A 21,124-nucleotide genomic window follows, 5' to 3' on the forward strand; every position below is an offset into this window, starting at 1 on the left:
TACATTTGACCGAACAAAAACGGATATAAGTAGACTGTCTATAAACCCAAAAAACTGAAACATCTGATATTTTAAGAAAAATTTAAGTGTGAGGAGGGAGATCCGACACACGGATCTGATCATGCATCTGTTCAGTTATCCTCCACGAATCCACAGCGAGCTGCAAACCCTCTTTAGAAAGCCTATCTGCCTCTTCATTCCTGTCCCTGTAAATATGATCAATGGAGAAAACATTAAAATGGAGTTTTAAGTTTTGAATCTCTTCCAGAAGCGGCCTCAGCATATAATTTTGACATCTATATTTCCCATTGACCCAGTTTATTACATTCAAAGAATCACCAAAGATCTGTACTGTGAAAATATTTCTGTTTATGAGCCAGCATAAAAGTAGTTTGAGGGCGGACAGTTCAGCAAAGTTGTTTGTTCCGGGTCCTAATCCCACAGCGGCTTTTAGAGAGTGAGAGGGGCTTATATGAATGGAGATTCCAGCACCAGTATTGTTGTTTTGAGCTGCCCCGTCGAAGTAGGCCCATGGAATTCCTTCCCTGATTCGCTCTTCCTTTCTGGGGGCTGAGTTCCGTGATTCTTCAGGTTCCGGGATACTAGACAGAATGGCTGAGCTTTGGATAGCAATCACTTCCGCTGGAGTAAGTTTTTCTCTGAAGATGCTACATATAAATTTATGTTGCCCTCATACTATGGTGCATTTCAATCTTGTGTTACCTAAATTGTCCATATCAAACACATATATATTTATATTTATATGTAATATTAATATTTATTATTGAAATCTATGAAAAATCATATTTTCAAAGATATATGAATTGAATTAAGTATTGGGGTTTTCGGAGTGCATTATATTAAATATCATTTTTGGGATTCAAGTGCGTTAACTAAGTCATTTATCTATGACCATTTCCATGAGAGGTAGTTGTAACTGACTAATTTCTCATAATTTTTGAATAGTTGACTTAGCACTCATTGCATTGGGTGATGCTCATAGGGGTGAAGAAGTGGGATTGAAACTAGTGAAATGAATCACATAGTGTCAATCATCACTTCCGGGGCTTGCACCGGGTAACGAGGACTTCTCGTGAGATCACCCATCCCAGATCGCTTCTCTCTTAAGGTGTGGTGTGATTGAACATATTGATCTTAGTAGACATTAATCATCATCTTCATCATTAGTATTATTATTTAATTAAATTATTGAATTATTCAATATTATTGAACTATTTATTGTTTTTAAAGTATTTAGTTTTTAATATTATTATTTAAATTAAAATTTTAATTTTTTTTTTTTTTTTTTGTAAGTTTGGTAGGACTCTCTCATTTTCGAGTTATTACATGTTCGTTATTCACCCCATTTTCGGGGAGGGTAGCACAAGAATCGAACCCAAGATCTCCGGTTCAGTGGGACTTCATTTCCACGGCAATTACCACTTGAGCTACCCCATGCGGACAATTATTTAATTATTTTTATTATAATATATTTTTTTAATATTATTTCTATTATCATATATTTATTAATAGCTTTTGTGGTAGATACAAATTAAATTTTGACTATATCAACTATATTAATATTTTTTAATGTAATTGTGCTAGTATATTTTAAATTTGACATATAAATTTATATTACCCTTATACTATGGTACTTTTCAATTTTGTCTTACCTAAATTATCCATAAAATCAAACACATATATATTTATATTTATATGTAATATTAATATTTATTATTAAAATCTAAAAAAATCATATTTTCAAAAATATACCAATTGTTCTTTTAGCCCAATATACCCATTGTTCTTCTAACCACAAGTCGAGTTCAATTTTGTCGATATAAATTTATTTATATTTATTATCATTTTTTCCCTATAGGACTAATTTAATTATTTTAAATCCTCGAAATTATTTTAACTAAATATCTTGATAGATTTGTTTGAATTTCAAGAAGAGATTTTAAAAATTACAATTTGGATATCTAAACTCTACATGAGAGTGCCCAAAAATTTCGAAAAAAATTGAACTTATTAAACCTATTTAAGCGTTAAAAAAATTCTTAAACAGAACAACAATATCTCAACAAACTTAGTTTTTCTTACATTGTCGTTGTTAATTGAAGGTCTACGCTCTTTCCTCACTGCAGCTCTTCTTCACAGGAAGTTACCGTATTGCGAGGGTAATGCAAAGAATTGTCCCAATTGGTATAGAACACAATTGTTTCAAACTTTTAGACATGAAAGCAAGTTGAGTGATTAAGATACAAACTTTTCAATTAATTAAAAGAATTTAATTAATTAATTACGAAGAATAAAGTAATTAAGCCAATACGCCTTTCTTTGAATGAGTTTTTTCATTTACCTTTTCTTTCTGTGAATGATATCTCGCATGCAACTCCAACTGGCATATGATTGACATCTGGTGTGCAACTCGAATTGGCATCTGGTTTAACCAAAACGGCTTTCCATTTATGTTCCTCCTCTTTCTGCTTTCTGCTCTTCTTGTTCTCTTCCATGACCTGCTGCAATGTTTCCGGGCTCTTCCACGACAACGTCCAACTCCAACTGGCATCTTGTTTAACCAAAACTGCATCCCATTTTTGTTCCTCCTCTTTCCGCTTTCTGCTATTGTTGTTCTCCTCCATGACCTGTTGCAATAATGTTTTCAGGCTCTTCCACGACCTACTACCATAATGCTTCCAATTTCTGTTGGAAGAGGAATCCTCTTTTAATTTCATAATTTATGGTTTGTTCCAAGGTTCCATTTACCATAATCAAAGTGTCTCTAGTGTAGGGCATACGTTCAGAATGTCGAGCTTGCAGAACAATCAATTTTTGCAACTGGAGACAACTTGTGGATCTCTTCTTTATGAGCTCTAGGTAATGTTTAATGTTTCTTATATTTATTTTAGCAAACCATGAAAAATATGCTATGGATTGTATAGTGGTTTGGTGGCTAAAAATCTATGCAATTTCAGTTAATATGGGATGAAATGGGTGAGCTGGACGAGGAAAGAGATAAAATGTTGCTCCAGCTTGAACAAGAATGCTTGGAAGTTTACAAACGGAAAGTAGATCGATCACGGGTTCAAATTCACCAGGCTATTGCCGGTTACGAAGCAGAGCTCGCATCCATTTTTTCTACCCTCGGAGTTTGCCCTACCATGCCTAAACAGGTTAAAATAACAAGACCGAAAATATGCCTTTCCAGTTTATATTATGGTTTCGTTTTGAATTTTAAATCTTACAAGAATCTGATATTAGTTTTACCTGCTCCATTTTAGGGAGACAGAAGAGCAAGGAGCCTGAAGGAGCAGCTGCAAGCGATAACTCCTATGTTGGAACAAATGCATCGGAGAAAAGAGAAACAGATTCAACAAATTTGGGATGTTAAAATGCAGATTCAGAAGATTTCAAATGAAATTTCGGGATGTGTAGAGCTTAGTCCGTCTGCCATTTCAATGGAAAAAAATGATCTATCTCTTAGGAATTTTGAAGAATACCAAAAGCAACTTCAATCGCTTCAAAGAGAAAAGCTAAGAATTACCACTGCTTCACTATTTTATTTTGTCTTATGCTTTTTCTAATAGCTGCAATGTGGGATAACCCTAAAGAGAGTTAGGATTTACAGAGTCTATTAGGGTATTTTATGGGTTTAACCGTATTAGCTATGTTCCAAAAAACCAAAAAATTATAGCAAGAAAACAAGTTCAAGCTTACAAAAAAATTGGTAAGAAAACAGTGATAAGATGTGTATTGCTGTATAAATTGCTTTGAAAAGATCAAGCTTGATGGATCCAGTGCAGCGTGTTGTATTACTGTGGGATGGGTTTCGTCTCATGCATAGAGATGAAATTCATGAGGACCTAATTTTACACATTTATGATTTTAATGGGGTTTGAGTTTTGCTAACAAATCTATCATAGTTCCTTTAATTTTTAAATAGTTTTAATTTTCTCAATTAATTCAAGTGTCTAAACCCCTTGTTTATTTGTAATCTGTGGATATGTCTTTTGAATTTGTGATCTGTCCTTTCGCCTTTGTTTTGTAAGTATTTTTGTGTATCTGCTCTGTTCTTTTGCCATTCGTTTTTTATGTAGGGTGAGCATCTCTACAAAGTCATCAAATTTGTCAACACAATCCATGGATTATGCTCTGTCCTTGGCTTGGATTTTGTACATACGGTAACAGATGTGAATCCAAGCTTGGATGAGTCTGAACAATCCAAGAGCAATAGTAATGACATTGTTGATAGGTTGGCTGCGGCAATTCAAACATTGCGAGAAGAAAAAAAGAAACGAATGCAAAAGGTTATTTTCATGAGATTGCCCATGCAATTTGTTTACCGCTTGTTTTGTTGGTTGCTATTACCCTAATCTATATTGCAACATAATGTGGTGCATTTGGCTAATTCTTTTGATATTTTCATATCTCCAGCTTCAAGATTTGGCCACGACTATGCTGGATCTTTGGAATCTAATGAACACCCCTATGGAAGAGCAACAGATGTTCCAGAATGTCACCTACAACATTGCAGCTTTAGAGCATAAAATATGTTCTCCGAATGCCCTGTCTATGGAATTTATTAACCATGTAGGCTTGAGAAATTTGGATGATCCTCTGCATGCATGCATGCAGTATTTATGCATATTGATGTGGTGCGAGCCAGCTTGTTTGTTTAGATTCTTAGTCAACTTATGATGATACAAGTTGAAGGAGAGGTTTCAAGAATTGAGGAGCTAAAAGGAAGTAAGATCCAGGAGCTTGTTCTTAAGAAGCGAACAGAGTTAGAAGAAATTTATAGCAGAACACATTTCATTGTTGAAACTAATACTACGCTGGACAAGTCAATTGCCTCCATGGATTCTTGTAAGTTCTCTTGGGTATTGTTTCTTTTACTGCTCAATTCTGGTAATCTCTTTTCATGGTATATACTTAAATAATAATAATTTATTGTAGGGAGAACATATCTTTGATAAAATTATTGGAGTAATTCCTATCTGTTAGGTGATACTTATTTTCTTTCCTTTTATTTGTTCACAAGGTTAGTTGACCCTTCCGAGCTTTTTGAGAGCATTGAAGAGCAAATTGCAAAGACTAAAGAAGAAGCATTTAGTAGGGAAGAAATCTTGGAAAGAATTGAAAAATGGTTAGTTGCCTGTGAAGAAGAGAGTTGGCTTGAATATTATAACAAGGTAAGGAAGACAAGAACTAGAGATAGTGGAATTTTGTTGTCAAAATTTTCCTCATTACGACACAAGCGTGTGGATATTGATAACTTTGACAAGATGAAAACCGGTACAATGCAAGCAGGGGTGCACACCTTACCTTGAAGCGTGCTAAGAGGGCAGAGGCAGCTGTTAGCAAGCTCCCTAAATTTATCACTCTGAGAGGAAGACCTCGATGTTACTTTGCCCCCGCTGCTAGATGCAGAGAGAAGATGAATGTATCTCTCTAAGGTTTCCTTGCCTGATTCCATCTCAGTTCTTGATCTTCATTCAAATAAATTGTATGGGTCTATAGAGAAACGCTTCAGTGACAATATCTCATATTCTTGCCCATCCCTAGGGGGATTCCTAGAGTTCATAAATTTGGCCAACAACGAGATCACAGGGAGAATCTTGAAGATCAATGGATAGCATCATCAAGTTGCTGGACTTATCAGTTAATCATTTGAAGAGCGGCGTTCCAACTTCGATCTCCATGTTAAAGAAAATTGAGCGCCTAGATTTCTCAATAAATCGGATGGTGGACAAGATACTGAGGCCCATGGGCGAGCTGAAGGAGTTGAGATGGTTGGATATATCATGGAACGGTTTCAAAAGGAAAATTCCAGGGCATATGTTGGGTCTGAAGCATTTGAAGCATATGAATCTAAGAAACAATCGTCTCTGTGGCTAGGTTCCACAAGCGAAACCCTTAATTGTTTTCCTGGATTTTGCTTATGCTCACAATGATTGCCTCTATGGGTCTTCCTTCCTACAAGAACCAAAAGATTTGATCATGGTGGACTTTAAGCAAAAATTAATTAGTCGGTTTGGTACAACGTCTCATTGCAATTGATATTCATGATTTTAGAGAAAATTTAAATGATGAATAGTCATTGATGCTTGCTAGTGAGAGGGCCGATGCTTTCACTTTAAGTATATATGTAGGTCTGGTAAATGTTGGTAGCATTTCATACCAGAGCCCTTTCCTCAAAATTGGAATTGCATTTAATAAAAATTAAATTTATATTTCATTGTTTATTCCTCTCCATCAGAGGCATGTTTTTTGAAACATGCACTGAATTTTACTATACTAACCATAGTACTTAGTCCTGAGATAACATCGATAAGGATGAAAATATCGATGTCATTAATTTTTTACTTAGTCCTGAGATGACATCGATAAGGATGTAAATATTGATGTAAATAATTTTATATGAAAGTGAAGTGAAACCTGCAATGCGCATATATAGAGCCATTAAGTGATCTAAAATGTGGTAGGTAGATTAATTCCACAAAAACAATTGTTGAACTTTAGACTCTCTCAATCCTCTCTTAAGGTGATATGTGAGGAGATGCCAACCTAAAGGAAATATACTACATGTCACTACCGGAATTGAAAAATGAAAAATTAGAAATGGAATTTCTTGAAGAGTTTCATGATTTGATTTTCTTAATCACTGGTGTAGGCTTCTCTAAATCTATGGATCTCATTTTTGGTGCAGTCAATTTTATGGAAAGACCATGCAAAGTTCAGAGCATTTTCTTAAGAAGTATTGCCCAACTGTATGAATTATACAGTTTGTCAGAGCTTCATAGTGACAATGGTCTTCACTGTCCAAACACACATAGATTTGATACAAACTGCTCATTTTTAAATCAATTCAAAACATATTAAAAATATATATTTATATATAAATAAAGATTTCTCAACCTTTCTTTAGAATATTTCTTATTGCACTGCACTAGTGTGGCAAGTTTCACAAAGAATATGAATCAATGTTGGAGAAGAGTTACAATTGTGGAAGCATATGTTTGTGTAAAAGTCAACCAATACCCAAATTGGCAATACAATATAGATTTTAATATATATATATATAATTTAGATTGTAGATGTTATGTGGTTTCCAATATTCATTATTTTTTATTTTTAATATTTTTTAGAAAAATACTTGTACTTTTTAATCTTTTATAGAAATTCAACAATTCCAACTTCATAAGTCTATCGACCTCTCTTTGTACCTTTTGGGACAATTGCTAGTTTTAAATCTTACAAAAAAAAATCTAAAGAAGAGTAGCGATGACATCTTCTTACAAAAAAATCTAAAGAAGAGTAGCAATGACATCGTCATACAATTCATCATAGACTAGGTAACCCACCAATGGGTAGCCGTATTAGGATTACATTAAAAATCAAATGAAAAGATGTTACTTCTTGTAGCCATAGGCATCTCTTGGAATGGACGTCCATCTCACCAAACAATAAGCCTCAATGAGCTAACAATAAGCATCAATGAGCGAGTATGCTTGATCCAACGGAATTTCTGCTTAACGTCATTTGCATGCAATTGGTTTTTCTGATATGTCCCCTCCTCATTCGATCTCCTGCGACATATAAAGAACTCAATCAGATTTAAGGATTCTTGCACCGTCTGATCGGTCATATTCGCAAAGCAAAACCTAAACCACCCGGGCTCACTGCAATGACAAGAAGAACCGTAAGAAACATTCAACCCAATCTCTTTTAAGATTATTTGCCAAAGTATAATCTCTCCTTCTTGGTTACGGGATTGCAGAAGATGTCTGAGATCCACCCAATAGAACAAACCTACGTTGCTCTTTAGGCAATCGATGTCGGCTTCACGCAATCCAGAGACAAACATTTTGTGTCTGTTTCTTAGCCTCTTACTATTCTCTGCTAAATATTTTCTTACAATTTCCATGTCTGATAGCATTGAAGCGACAAGGTGTTGCCTCTGTGAAGAAACCAATGAGAAATTAGACATTCTACGAGCAGCCATAACCACCATATCGTTGTAAGAGTAAATTACTCCAACTCGGAAGCCCGATAGTCCTAGGTCTTTTGATAGACTGTAAACAATGTGAACACTATCTCTGTGGGGAATATTTTTAGTGGCCAAAATCTTTGCAATGCTTGTGAATTCTGGAGTTGAAAAGACCGATCCCGAATAGATCTCATCGCAAACAAGGTGAGTGTTCTTCTCTGACACAAAAGAAAGCAACTTTCTTAGAGTGGTAGCCTGCATAGTCGCCCCTAATGGGCTTGAAGGATTTGTTATCAAAAGGCCCTTCACTTGTATATTCTGAGCCATGGCTTGCTAATATGCTGCTTCAAGGGCAGGTACCGTTATCTGGAAATCGTTATCACTGCTACAGTGGACAAGTATGAGCTCGACCCTTGTCTGCCATTTTAGGTCTCTGTCAAAATTGCATAAACAAAATCGTTCATTCAGTCATGCTTTTGAAATGCTACCACGCAATAATTATTGAAGGGACAATTCAAAATATTTTTCCATTTTTATGGTGTAATGTGGCGTTGAAGAGAAATATTTTGTGACAACATACATCCATAATTTTATACCAGCATGGTAGCACTAAAATCATATTTCATTATCACGGCTTACCCTAGGTAATCTGCCGTTGGTACTAGAAAGGCTTCCCTAGGATCAGCTAGACAGAATGTCAAGACCTCGTGGGCTACAGTTGCTCCTGCAGTGAGAACAATTCTATCTCTTTCAAATATCGCTTTTCTTCCTCCAACTTCTTCCATAAACATAGCAATTTCCTGTGTCAACCGTTCACCATAGTTAGTCAACAAGAATTAACTTCGTTGCAGGGACACTGACATTCAGTTAATTACATTTTTTTACAAGCTCCCATTTCACATGTACGGTTTGATTAACAGGAAAGAAATTCAAGCTCAGTTGGGAACATGTGAAGTTTGTAAACGAGTTACAATTTTGTACCTTTTTGCAATCAAGGAGGCCATGGTAACCTTGACAGAGAGAAATTTCCTTAAAACTTGACACGCCCTGCTCGGCGCTGATCGATGCCTTTAGATGGGCAAGTAACCAACTTTCCAGCAAATCGAATGACCGCTGCATGTAATTTCAAACTTTCTAAATATTTTCCAGCAGATGTGTTTGTAAGAAATGATAGAATATCAATAGAGATGTTATGTTATCTACCTGATTCTCTGCTAAGCCCATTTGGATAACTCCAGATGGGTTTTTTGTTGTATGGTAGGGATTATCGTCATACTCCTTCTAGCCATCAAAGTAAGGAGAGTCTTCCCATGGGCATTAGACGTCGCCAACGATGAAAGACGGGGTCGCCTTGTTGGAACTACTACACACCTACATGCGGACTCTTAGTTAGAGCATGGGACTACATGCAAGATTCCTTCTGCATGATTTACTCATTGATTTTCTCATCCTTTAACTCCGCAACTGGTTAGTTCTTCTACATGATTTACTCCCTGATTTATTCCTTCTTTCACTCCGCAACTCGCTAGTTCTCTCCGAAACTCGTTGTAGGTGTTGAGTCTTCTCATTGATCACAACTATGGTGCATTAGCTTGGGATCTTCACCCAGTAATGTTATATCATGAGCATTGTAGCCTATTTTCTAATGAATCATTCTTTTCTTCTTTCGATTTTCTTTTAGTGTTTTTACTCTACAAAGCTATGTGTTCAACCTTTACTAGCTAGATTCATCTCTGCAGGTTTTTTAACACATTTACATCGTATCAGAGCCCACAGGTTGCTAGATAAAAGGCACACCAGTACTTTATTTTGCAGGTATTACATCTTGGAGATCGAAGATCGACAGAAAAATGGAGTTTCCTAAAGCATCTATCCTAACACCGTACAACTATCACGAATGGAAGGACCAAATGGCTCGATACCTTCATCATAAAGTGTTTTACAGGATTACCATGGCTACAGAAGTGGAACCCACTTCAGCCATAGAGAAATCCAAGTACCTCAACCATATGGATGAGGCCCACGGATCCATATGCATGTGCATCTCTCCAAAGTTGTAGTTTCATCTATCTGCCTACAATACTCCCCATGAGATTTGGAAAAAGGTTGAAGATCTCTATGGAAAACAGGATGAGATGAAAGGACATCTGCTCGAAGTGGAGTTTCTCTCATTGGATCCACGGAACTATGACAGAATTCAAGACTTCTTCACCAAATATAATGATCTATTGCTGCAACTCCAGGGTTAACAATGTAAACTTTGAAACGGGAACTGATACTGTTACCCGTTTCGTAGAGATAGCAAAAAAATGACCCGATTTTCAAAAGTGGTGATGCAGAATACACATGTTTTTTTAGAACATGGTTTTTGGAACTTTAATTTTTTTTCATGTTCAAGGATGAAATCAAGTTTTAGAATGGTAGTGATTTTCATGCTGATTTTAAAAAGTGAGTATTCTGCATCACACCCTTTTTTTAAAAGACCTATTTTTTGACTTTTAATTTTCTAGTGTGTGAAATGTAAAAAATTATTTTCTAAATTTGATAGTTTTTGAAGTCGTCATTTTATTCATATTTTCTTGTTCTCTATCTTAATTTTTTTTTTTTAGGGGGGTTATTATTGTTTTGCGTTTTTAAATTAGAAAGTCGATAGTTTGAATTTTAGATAATCTACATATTTATACATCCTTAATTAATTTTTCAATCCACATGAAATAATTGTTTCTAAAAAACAACATTTTTTAACAATGGACATAAAAATAACCATTTTTAACATAAATATAACAAAAAAACTAAACGTTTTGATAAGTTTTTGCTAGAATTAACATGTCAAAATCACAATTTTTAAACAAAAATATTAACTAAAAATGGTCAAATAATAGTTTTTTTTATGAATTTCATGTCAAAAAAATAATAATAACAACTTTTTTTTCAAAAAATAATAATTAACTTAAAAATCAATGCGAAAATCACAAATTACAAATATTGAACACATAACAACTTTAATTCATTGATTATTCTTTTCATGAAATGTCAGAGTCAAAACATTGCAAAGCTTGATTTCCAGGTATAACTTAAATTTAATCAACAATGTCACATAATCCAAACTCTTCATCCTCTAGAGTTTCATCATTGTCATCTTCCACAATATTTTCTGCTTCCTTTTGCGCAATTTCCTCTTCTAATGGGTCTTTTATGTCTGCAAATCTCCCAATATATGTCTTTCCAAACATTCCATGTAATGGTGGTTGGGGTTCCTTTGCCTTTTTTGCAACACGTGATTCATTAAAGTCCTCTTTCCTCAACCCAATTTCTTGCATTTCATCTGGAAGAAATTGAAGAGCATTAATTCTTTGCTGAATGAAATTGCATTGTAATGGATCTTTCTCAATTGCAATGCAATTTCTTCCTTTTTGAAGGCAGCATGCTAGTGTTGTACCTAATTATCAAGCACAAAAAAATAATGAAGTAAATTAGTACAATGACATATTAATTAAAAAAAAGAACATATTGAAATTCAATTCCATGTGGCAAAACCTACCTGAGCCAGAAAATAAATCCAGAACCCAATCTCCTTCATTTGAACATATGTCTATAAGATAGTTAATCAATAATTGTGGTTTCTGATAAATGTTAACTATCTCTCCTTTCGTTTCTTTGTCTTCATATGTTAGTTTTCTCACAACAGCATCATAAGTCAGTATTTGGCTATGACTCTTTCTCTCTAGCCGATTAAAAATCATAGACATATGGCTATCATCTTTTGCCCAACTATCAATATGAATGAACTCACAGTCATTTATAAATTGTTGATCTTCATTGTTAAGAAGATTTGACTTTTTCCTGTAACATAAAATAGTAAAAGTTCAATTAACTTGTACATAAATAGATTTTTCAACATTAATCAAATATACCTTTAAACATCTTACCATGTAAGCTGCATCCTTGAATTTGTTTTCCCCTTGAAGCTTGACAATACCATTGCCAATTGTGTGTCTGAATGAAATGTCACAAATCTCCATAATGGTGATGACGTCACTTCCATAAATCCCGCCACCACTTTATTAAAAGCTTGATAAGTATAAGGGTCACTATCATAGTAAATGTTTGGAATATTGAAACCATGGGGAATATCTGCAATAACCAGGGCATAATCCCTTTTTGGTACGAGTTTAGCAATGTCTTCACAGTCGCCTTGTATTACTTGATATTGAATAGTGTCTAGCCCATTCCAAATGAAATGATTAAGAGTTGGATCAAGTACAACATTCTTAATACGTTGCTTTCTCAGTCTTTCAATCTTTATTTTTTCAATAAAAGTCTTGAAACTGTCTGGTGCTCCATTATCTTCTTTCTTCATCTTTTACCAAACAAACAAATGTATGTGTAAGTTTTAAATTAAAAATAGTACACAGATGATTAAAACTGAATGTATAAATCAAGTTACCTTTTTAAATGCAAGATAAAAAGCTTTTAATGTTGATGTAGAACTTGAATCTGGATAGTTGCGTACAACATCATCCCAACTATCTTCATTCAATAGTTTAACCATTTGTTCCTGAATTTTCATGTAAACTTTGTGACTGCATAGATAAAGTAAGAAAAAGTTAATATAATGATATATATAACAAATACTACCAATAACAACATGTTTTATTTAAAAGATAACTATAATCCTGGAAATAAGTAAAAATAATTCAGCAAACTTACTTTTGAAATTCTTCAGACATTTCTTCCAATGATAATTCCCCTGATCTCACACGAGATAATATTGTTTTGACAATTTTTTCATCTTTCACTCCTTGCATCGCCCTGCAAGGCGTGATGGTCATATCGTCTGGAAGTTGCTTCAGTTCAGGAGCTGATTTATTGTTGCTACATATCAATGGCTTAGACTTTTTGACCCTCTGGTTTTTAATGCCAATGTCTTCCCACATGCTAAAAAAGTCATCAATCAAATTCCAAATATCTCCAGTTCTAAATGCCAATTGGAAAATGTTATCAATACCTCTGAATAAATCGCTATATTTGCTGTCTTTTCCACCTTTTGAATTGGTTTTCTCTTCAATTTGATAGCCTATTTCCATACAACATTCCTTTCGGAAATCTGCAGTAATATTTATCTTATCCCCACCACATTTTTCTAGGAATTCACTATGAATAAATCTAACCTTTTGGATCAATGTCATAGACATCCTATATTCATTATCTGAATTATGATCCAATGCCACTAACTTTGCTTCTGTTTCATTTAAATCAACATAAATGACACATTTCATTGTTTCAAAACGTGGGTTATTAGGATATTACTCCATCAATTGTCTTTGAGCTTCAACAGAATGGTTCCCCCCAAGCACATAATAATTGTATTCAAAACATTTTGACTTATCAAATGCTTCTTTGTTGGGAACTTGAAGTGGATCAACAAGAAGCACATAACTAACCACATGAGCATATGGATTGTACCTCATCAATGTCTTCAAGTTGTGAACATGCAGATGATGTGGCTTTCTGATTTGATATTGGCATTGTCCTTCACTTGCCTTATAGGTTTGTCTGACATTTAACTGAAATGTACGACCACCATCAATTAAGTTTCTCTTTGTCAAATTCTGTCGAATGGCATTTTGTTTTGTTTTGATTATGCCATCATCTAAATCAGCTCCTGGTGTAATGATTTCTCTGCTTTCTTTTGAAGTTTCACTAGGTTCTTGACTGCTGGTAATGACTACTTCAAGATCTTCAACCCTACTTTTTTTCGTCATAACATTCTCAAGAGATCTATTCTTGGGCATTGTTACTTTTAGTCTTTTACGACCTTCTTCAGTTCCAATGTCATCTTCAGTAATGAAAACATATGCTTCATTGTCAATTTCAACTTCATCATCCTCAAAAGTGACTTGTTTACCCTTGCTAGATATATCCACCAGAGGCCTTTTTTTCTGATTCTTTGGATGTAGTTTTGTAGCATCATCAATTACTACATTTTCCATGTTTTCCATATCTTCTTCTGACACTGAGTAAAAATGGCTGACAACTTTCATGATATCATTCTCTATGTAATGAATGCTTCCCAACCTAATTGAACAGCTTTCAACAAAATTCTGCCAAACAAAATATCATATGTTAATATAAACAAAGTTAAAAAAATATAGCGAGACACTTTCAAAACGCAAAATAAAAATACAAATAACAATACTTACGATGTTTTGTGTCATCTCACTTACGATTTGCTTACACAACTTTGTAGATACCTCTCTCGTGTCATATAATGAATATGATAGTCGGTATTTAATCCTTTCATGTGACTTGGGAGCTTTTGTAAGTACGTAAACAACTTCAGTGTTTGGTACCGAACACATATCTATGACTCTTCCCATCACCTCCAAATTTTCATTATTTTGGGGTATATCAATGTATAGATATATATTCACAGTTGTGCTCTCTCTTTCTTTCACATACCAGACTCTTGATGGAAATTTCACCTCTTTTGAACTTTTCCAATCTGAGATTAGCTTCTTATCACTTGAAGCACTTGAAATATGTGTAGGCATGAGCTCAGGTGGAGTTTGTTCACCAATGTTTTTTGAAGATACACCTTTAAGACTCTTTGGTCCAGAAAGATTCACAGAAATTTTCCTTGATGCCATTTTCCTAAAAAAAAACACATAAATTAGTAAATAAAAAAAATATTAACTTAAATTAATAACAAAAATATACCATAAATTTTTTATTTGTATAATCAGAATTGCCCAGCCACCTCTAACGGGCAGGCGGGTCGATGGGCGAGCGAGAGGTCATGTGAGGGATAATGAAGATAAGTAAACATTTAGGCAAGTATGGGCGAGCCCCTACCCACGCGCCCCCCACAACCCCCTAAGCTTCCCCCCTCCCCGCCCCTCACCCCACCCCCTACCGTCCCCCCACACCCCTGCCCCCTATCCTACCCCCCCATCCCCCCAACCCTACCCCTACCCCACCATTCCCCCTAACCTACCCCCCCCTACCCCACCCCCCCCGCCCCCTATCCCACCCCATCCCCACCCGGCCCACCCAGCCCACCCGCTCGACCCCCCACCCGCCCACCCCCCTACCCCGCCCACCCGGCCCACCCAGCCCCCCGGCCTACCCGGCCGACCCGGCCCACCCGCCCACCCGGCCCCCCCGACCCACCCGCCCACCCCGCCCCACCCCCCGCCCCCCACCCGGCCTTACCCCGCCCTCCCCGGCCCCCCCGCCACCCCGCCCGACCCCGAACACCCGCCCCACCCCGCCACCCCTCCCCCTCCGCCTCCCCCTCCCCGGCCCCCTCCCCCTCCCCCTCCCCCGCCCCCTTCACCGCCCCTCCCCCTCCCCTTCCCCCGCCCCTCCCCGGCCCCCTCCGCCTCCCCCTCTGCCCGCGCAAGGCCACCCCCGGCCCGCCCCGCCCCGCCCGACCGGCGGTGGGTCGATTCCCGGAATCGACGCGCCGCCGATCGGGCGGGGCGGGGCGGCCCAGGGGTGGCCCTACGCGGGCGGAGGGGGAGGCGGAGGGGGCCGGGGAGGGGCGGGGGAGGGGGAGGGGGAGGGGCGGGGTGGGCGGGTAGGGTCGGGGAGGGGCGGGGGAGGGGGAGGGGCAGGGTGGGCCGGTGGGCGGGGTAGGGCAGGTGGGCCGGGTGGGGATGGGGTGGGATAGGGGGCGGGGAATGGGTTAGGGCGGGGGGGTAGGGGTGGGGGGGGTAGGATTGGGGGCGTGGGGGGGGGGGGATAGGGTAGGGTGGTAGGGGGGGTGGGGGGGGGTGGGGTAGGGTAGGTGGGGGGTAGGGGCAGAAGGGGGGGGTAAGTGGGCACGGGGAAGGAGTTAGGGGGTGGGGCCCATGGGGCCGGCGTTAAGGAAGGGCGGGAGGAGTTGCGATTGGAGGGGAATGGGAGTTAGGGGGTGGGCTTATGGGGAGGAGAGTTGTGGGGTAGGGAAGGAAGAGTTGGGGAAAGGGTGCGTGGGTGGGTGAGTTGGGGGTGGCAAGGGCTGGCGCATGGGTAGGGTAGAAGGGGGAAGAGGGCATGGGTGGATGGGAAAGATCGGTAATGGGTTGGGGGAAGGGGGCACGACGACGACCTACCCACGGTTATTGGGTGATTGAGTTTGATTGGGCCCACCATGCTCACGATTGACATAATTGTTATTTTGGCTTGGAAAAATAAAAAAAAAAAAATAAATCTTCTTCGACATTAAATTAATTTAATATGAAAATTTTGAAAAAAAAATTGAACTTACTTTTCGATTGCGATAATTCTTCGTTGAATATGTTGTTGATAGCAATATAGCTGCTCCACAAATTCACGTCTTTCAACGAACTTCAGAAAACCTGGATGTGAGGTAAGTAATAGTGATAACGAAATTTAATATATAAGTGAAAATACGAAGATGTTTTTCTGTACGATTAATGTGGGATAATTTGTTTTAAATTATTATAGAGCGAATATTGTAGAGTTATTTTACAATGGATTGAATGTGGGATTAATTTGTTTTAGAATATATTATAAAAATTAAAAAAAAAAATTAGTTGTTTAGTAAATATTATATACTTTAACTATTAGAATAATTAATATAGAAGTTGTAGTTTACAATTTGAATTTCAGTGATTGATTTCATAAAAAAAATTAGTTTATGTTTTTCAATGAATTGTAGAATAAAATAATAAAGGTAAATAAATCTAACAAACTTTTGGAGGGAAATATTTTCGCGAAATTTTTTGGAGGGAATAATTTTGGAGGGAATATTTCATTCTTTAAGCTATATAATATTCTTAGGAGACTCCATTTGTATCATTCAACATCTTCTATTTGAAAGGGATGGATTGTTCTGATGGTGAAGTTTCGGTTTATACACCATCAACATCTTCATCGCGTAACAACTCTATTCATATTGATGAATATAGCGGGAATTCTTCCACTATGAATAGAAAGTCAGTTCTTCCACTTAGTCCCGATTCTAAGGACTATGAAAGCAGCGGTGATGAAGAGCATGATCGTGAAGTTCAAAAGAATGGAGTGTCACGATGTCCACTTAGTCCTAATTCTGAGGACTATGAGAGTAGCAGTTTTTGTTCACACCTAATCTTCAACGGTTGGGTAACCTGGAACATGAACAGTCATCAAGAAGATGAACTGATCCGTCCATTTTATGTATATAAACAATAGTTGTCTAATGAAATAATCAATCAATTTCTTCTGCCCATTCTGGAGTTACCCTGGCCTGACATGGTATCAGAGCACAGGTCCCAGGTTCTAAAAAAAAAAATAGTTGTAACTCCTGCCTCTGTCCTGAGCACTGTGCAGCTCTGTCCTACGCTGCTCTACCTCTGTCTGATATTCCTCTGACATGGTATCTCTGCGCTCTCTGACTAACATGAACTCCTGAGACTGCGCACTGCCCGGTTTGAACACCTGCATTATTTGATATACTGGTTACCGTTGAACGCACTCCTAGCCGTGTCTTTTGTCATCTCATTCATTCTCCACCATTACCACATCCCCATCCCTTTCAAACGTTGAACATACAATCGCCTCAATTGTTTAGCTAGAACATTGGGGGGATATCTTTGTGAAAAACGTATTGCAGGACAATCCCTTGATCTCCTCCGAACGATTACACGCCTTGTATTCCCATTCTGTTAGTGAGAAGCTCGTAGGCGGTTTGTATCTTCTGGAAGAGGGCAGCCGCGTTGGGGTCGTCGGGCCTTTTGTGGGTTGGCAAACAAGGGCTCGGGCTCTGTAGGCCTTGCGTATCTCGACCACTGAAAGCTTTAAACCCTCTCGGCCTGACTGTAATCCTAATACCTGGTAGTGATCCTCCTCCATTGCTTCAAGAGCCTCAAACCCCTGAATCTCTCAAATAAATGAAGAAATTTACACTGTCAGCAATGTTGGTTGCGAAAAGGCAAGCCCAATGTTTATATTTGCCTCTGCGTCGTATTGGAAATCTCAGTGGATCACAGTAGGAGGATATGGAGAGCGAGAGCGTGTACATGTCGAAGCTGGCGGAAGAGATGTGAGACCAATGCGCTAGTAAATGTGCTGGTGGACACATGGTTACATTAGTTGTGGAGCTCGCTTACCAGGTGGTTGCTTTCCTGTAAGTCTGAAAAGCATTCATGAACTTTCAACTCTTGGATGCTCGAGACAGTAATGGTTGGGGTGAGACTTGAACAAGCGACATTGACATTTTATACACCATTTTAATTTATCGTTATTTTGTTGCGTTGGACTGAATAATATTTTGCCTCTTTTAAAAGTCTGGTCATATATAGAGTTGTGAAAATTTGAGTTGATTGCCATGTAACAAAAAAAGTGCTAGCGGCTAAAAGCATTATTTGTGAAAGTATCTTGACATATATATATTAACCAGTCAGTGTTTTGAACAGCATATATATATCAACCAGCATTTGAGTTTTGAATGCGTAGTCTATAAATATGTAATATGGTGAGGATCTTTGGAGGGCTTTGAAGAAACAGTAAAGTATTTGCCCTTTTTTGAGTACAATTTCACTGTACATCAGTAAAAGTTTTTTTATCAGCAGAAATTTCTTATCAGCAGAAGTTTTTTTAGCAGAAGTATTTTTTTACAGAATGCATTCAATCATTTCTATGGTAGGAATAGTTCTCACTGGCAAGAAGAACTATTCTGAATGGTCTCGGATGGTAAAACACACCCTCATCTACAATGAGTTGTGGAAAGGAGTGTGTGTCGGAGAAGAAGGCAAAGACCCTGTGCAGCCTACATCAGATAAAGAACTTGTCATTTTGGAAAACAAGAACAACAAAGCCTATGCATTGATCGTAGCATCTGTAAATGAAGAAGTAAGATGTCATATTTCATCCTATTCCACTGCCTTTGAAGCTTTACAAAAGCTGAAAGAACTCTATGATTCACATTATGCACTTGAAGTTGTTCAGCTCATGATTAAACTCTTCACTCTTGAACTGAAAAATAATGATCCTCTTGCTCTTGCATCTGAAATAAAGTCTATAATGCATGATATTAAATCCACTAAGGTTGAGCTGGATATCTCTCTTATTGCCTTTCTCAAAGCACTCTATCCTGCCTACTCCAATTATCTTGAGTCATTACAAGCAAATGGAAATCTTAAAGATATAACCTTTGACTCTCTTGTGAAAAAGTTTGCTGAAAGAGAGAAAGCCTTTGGAAAGAAGACAGTCCCTGAATCTTCTAAAGAGACTGTTTGCCTTGCTCATAAAGAAAAGCATCCTGCTCAAGATTCTACAAGAGGAAGAGGTGGACGAAGAGGAAGAGGAAGATACTTCAGAGGCAGGGGGGGCAGACATTCTCAAGCAGAAAAGGCAGATCTTCATTGCATTCGCTGCAAACGAAATGGATCACATGATGCTTCTACATGCAAGCTACCATGGGACAAAATTGAACAGAGAAGAAATCAGCAGAAAGATAAAACTGATGACACAGACAAAGGTAAAGCACCTGAATCCGCTCACTATATTGAGGCACAATGTAACATTGGAGTAAATGAAGATTTGTTTAATGCTTCACTTGCTTCTTCGAAAAATGATTGGTTGCTTGATTCAGGAGCAACCTGTCATATGACTCATAGGAAAGATTTTTTTGAATATTTCACTGACAATGTTGATGGAGCAGTATACTTTGCAGATCAGTCAAAAATCAAGCCATCAGGGCTTGGCACAATCAGGCTTAAACTGCCTGGTATTCCAGACTTTCTTCTGGATCATGTTCTATATCTCCCACAGCTCAATAGAAACTTGCTGTCCTTGGTCCACATCCGCCAGCAAGGTCACTCCATTCATATATTTGATGGAAAGCTTGAGGTAAGAAAGGCATCTGACCACGCACTTGTCATGAGGGGAATAGAAGAAGAAAGACTTCTTAAACTGCAAGGAAACTCTGTTCATGCACAACATTTCTCATATATTTCTCATCATAAAGAAGGTACACTTCCATCACATTTATTATGGCATGCTAGATTTGGACATTTAAACTATGACAGTCTCCACTTATTAAAGAAAAATGGTGTTGCTGGTTTGCCTACAATTCCTAGAAAACATAAGCAATGTGATGCTTGCATTCTAGGAAAGCATAGCGAACAGTCTTTTCATGATTCACATTCAAGAGCACATAGGAAGCTTGAACTCATTCATTCAGATTTATGTGGTCCAATGCCTGTTCCTTCTGCAAATGGAAATAAATATATCATGACATTTATTGATGATTACACCAGAATGTGTTGGGTTTATTTATTGAAGAACAAATCTGATGCTTTTCAAACATTCAAGAATTTTCATAAGTGGATTGAAAATGATGCACAATCTCATATTGGGTCTATTCGCACTGATAATGGAAAAGAATATACATCAAATGAATTTGAAAACTATCTTCGCCAACATGGGATCAAACATCAAACAACTGTACCTTATAATCCCCAACAGAATGGTGTAGCAGAAAGAATGAATAGAACAATCTTGAATATGGTACGATCCATGCTTTTCTTCAAAAATGTAAAGATAATGTTTTGGGCTGATGCTGTTCTATGTGCTGCATATATAAATAATAAATGTCCATCTAGTGCTATAAGAAACAAGACTCCTTATGAATTGTGGTATGGACATGTTCCTTCGGTAAAACATCTCAGGATTTTTGGTCCCACCTGTTATGCTTTAATACCAAAGGTACATAGAAACAAACTTGGTGCTAGAAGTCGTAAGTGTATCTTCCTGGGGTATTCAAACACCTCTAAAGCATACCGTCTCTATGATGAAGTAAATAAAAAGTTTGTTGTATCTAGAGATGTCATTTTTCTTGAATCATCCAAATCTGACAGTGTTGTTGAGTGGAAACTTGATCGCTTGGATAGATTCGCAAAAACGAAATCATTTCAAGAATTTGATAATCAGATTCCACATCTTGAAGGGGGGATTCCTATACTAGAACAACATGTGGAATCTTCTTCTGAAGAACAATCTCCCCTACATGAAACTCCAACAACGGATGATGCTTTAAGTGATGTAATTGATAGAATTGGGAGACTCAATCTTGATTCAGTCCCAACTCAATCAACAGAGCAGCCTGGATCATCTCAGAAAGGTCCCCCAAAGTGGCTGACA

General features: G+C 37.7%; 2 pseudogenes; one reads left to right on the forward strand and one right to left on the reverse strand.

Annotated features, from left to right (window-relative positions):
* Positions 1-2,808: 2,808 nt before the first annotated feature.
* Positions 2,809-5,458, forward strand: LOC149251586 (65-kDa microtubule-associated protein 3-like; annotated as a pseudogene).
* Positions 5,459-7,459: 2,001 nt separating this feature from the next.
* Positions 7,460-21,124, reverse strand: part of LOC149251587 (1-aminocyclopropane-1-carboxylate synthase 7-like) — a 46,390-nt pseudogene continuing 32,725 nt past the window's right edge.

The sequence above is a fragment of the Pinus tabuliformis genome, chromosome 7, assembly GCF_031772625.1.
Source record: "Pinus tabuliformis cultivar Carrire ecotype Pingquan chromosome 7, CPIR1, whole genome shotgun sequence".
In the NCBI taxonomy this organism is placed as follows: Eukaryota; Viridiplantae; Streptophyta; class Pinopsida; order Pinales; family Pinaceae; genus Pinus; species Pinus tabuliformis.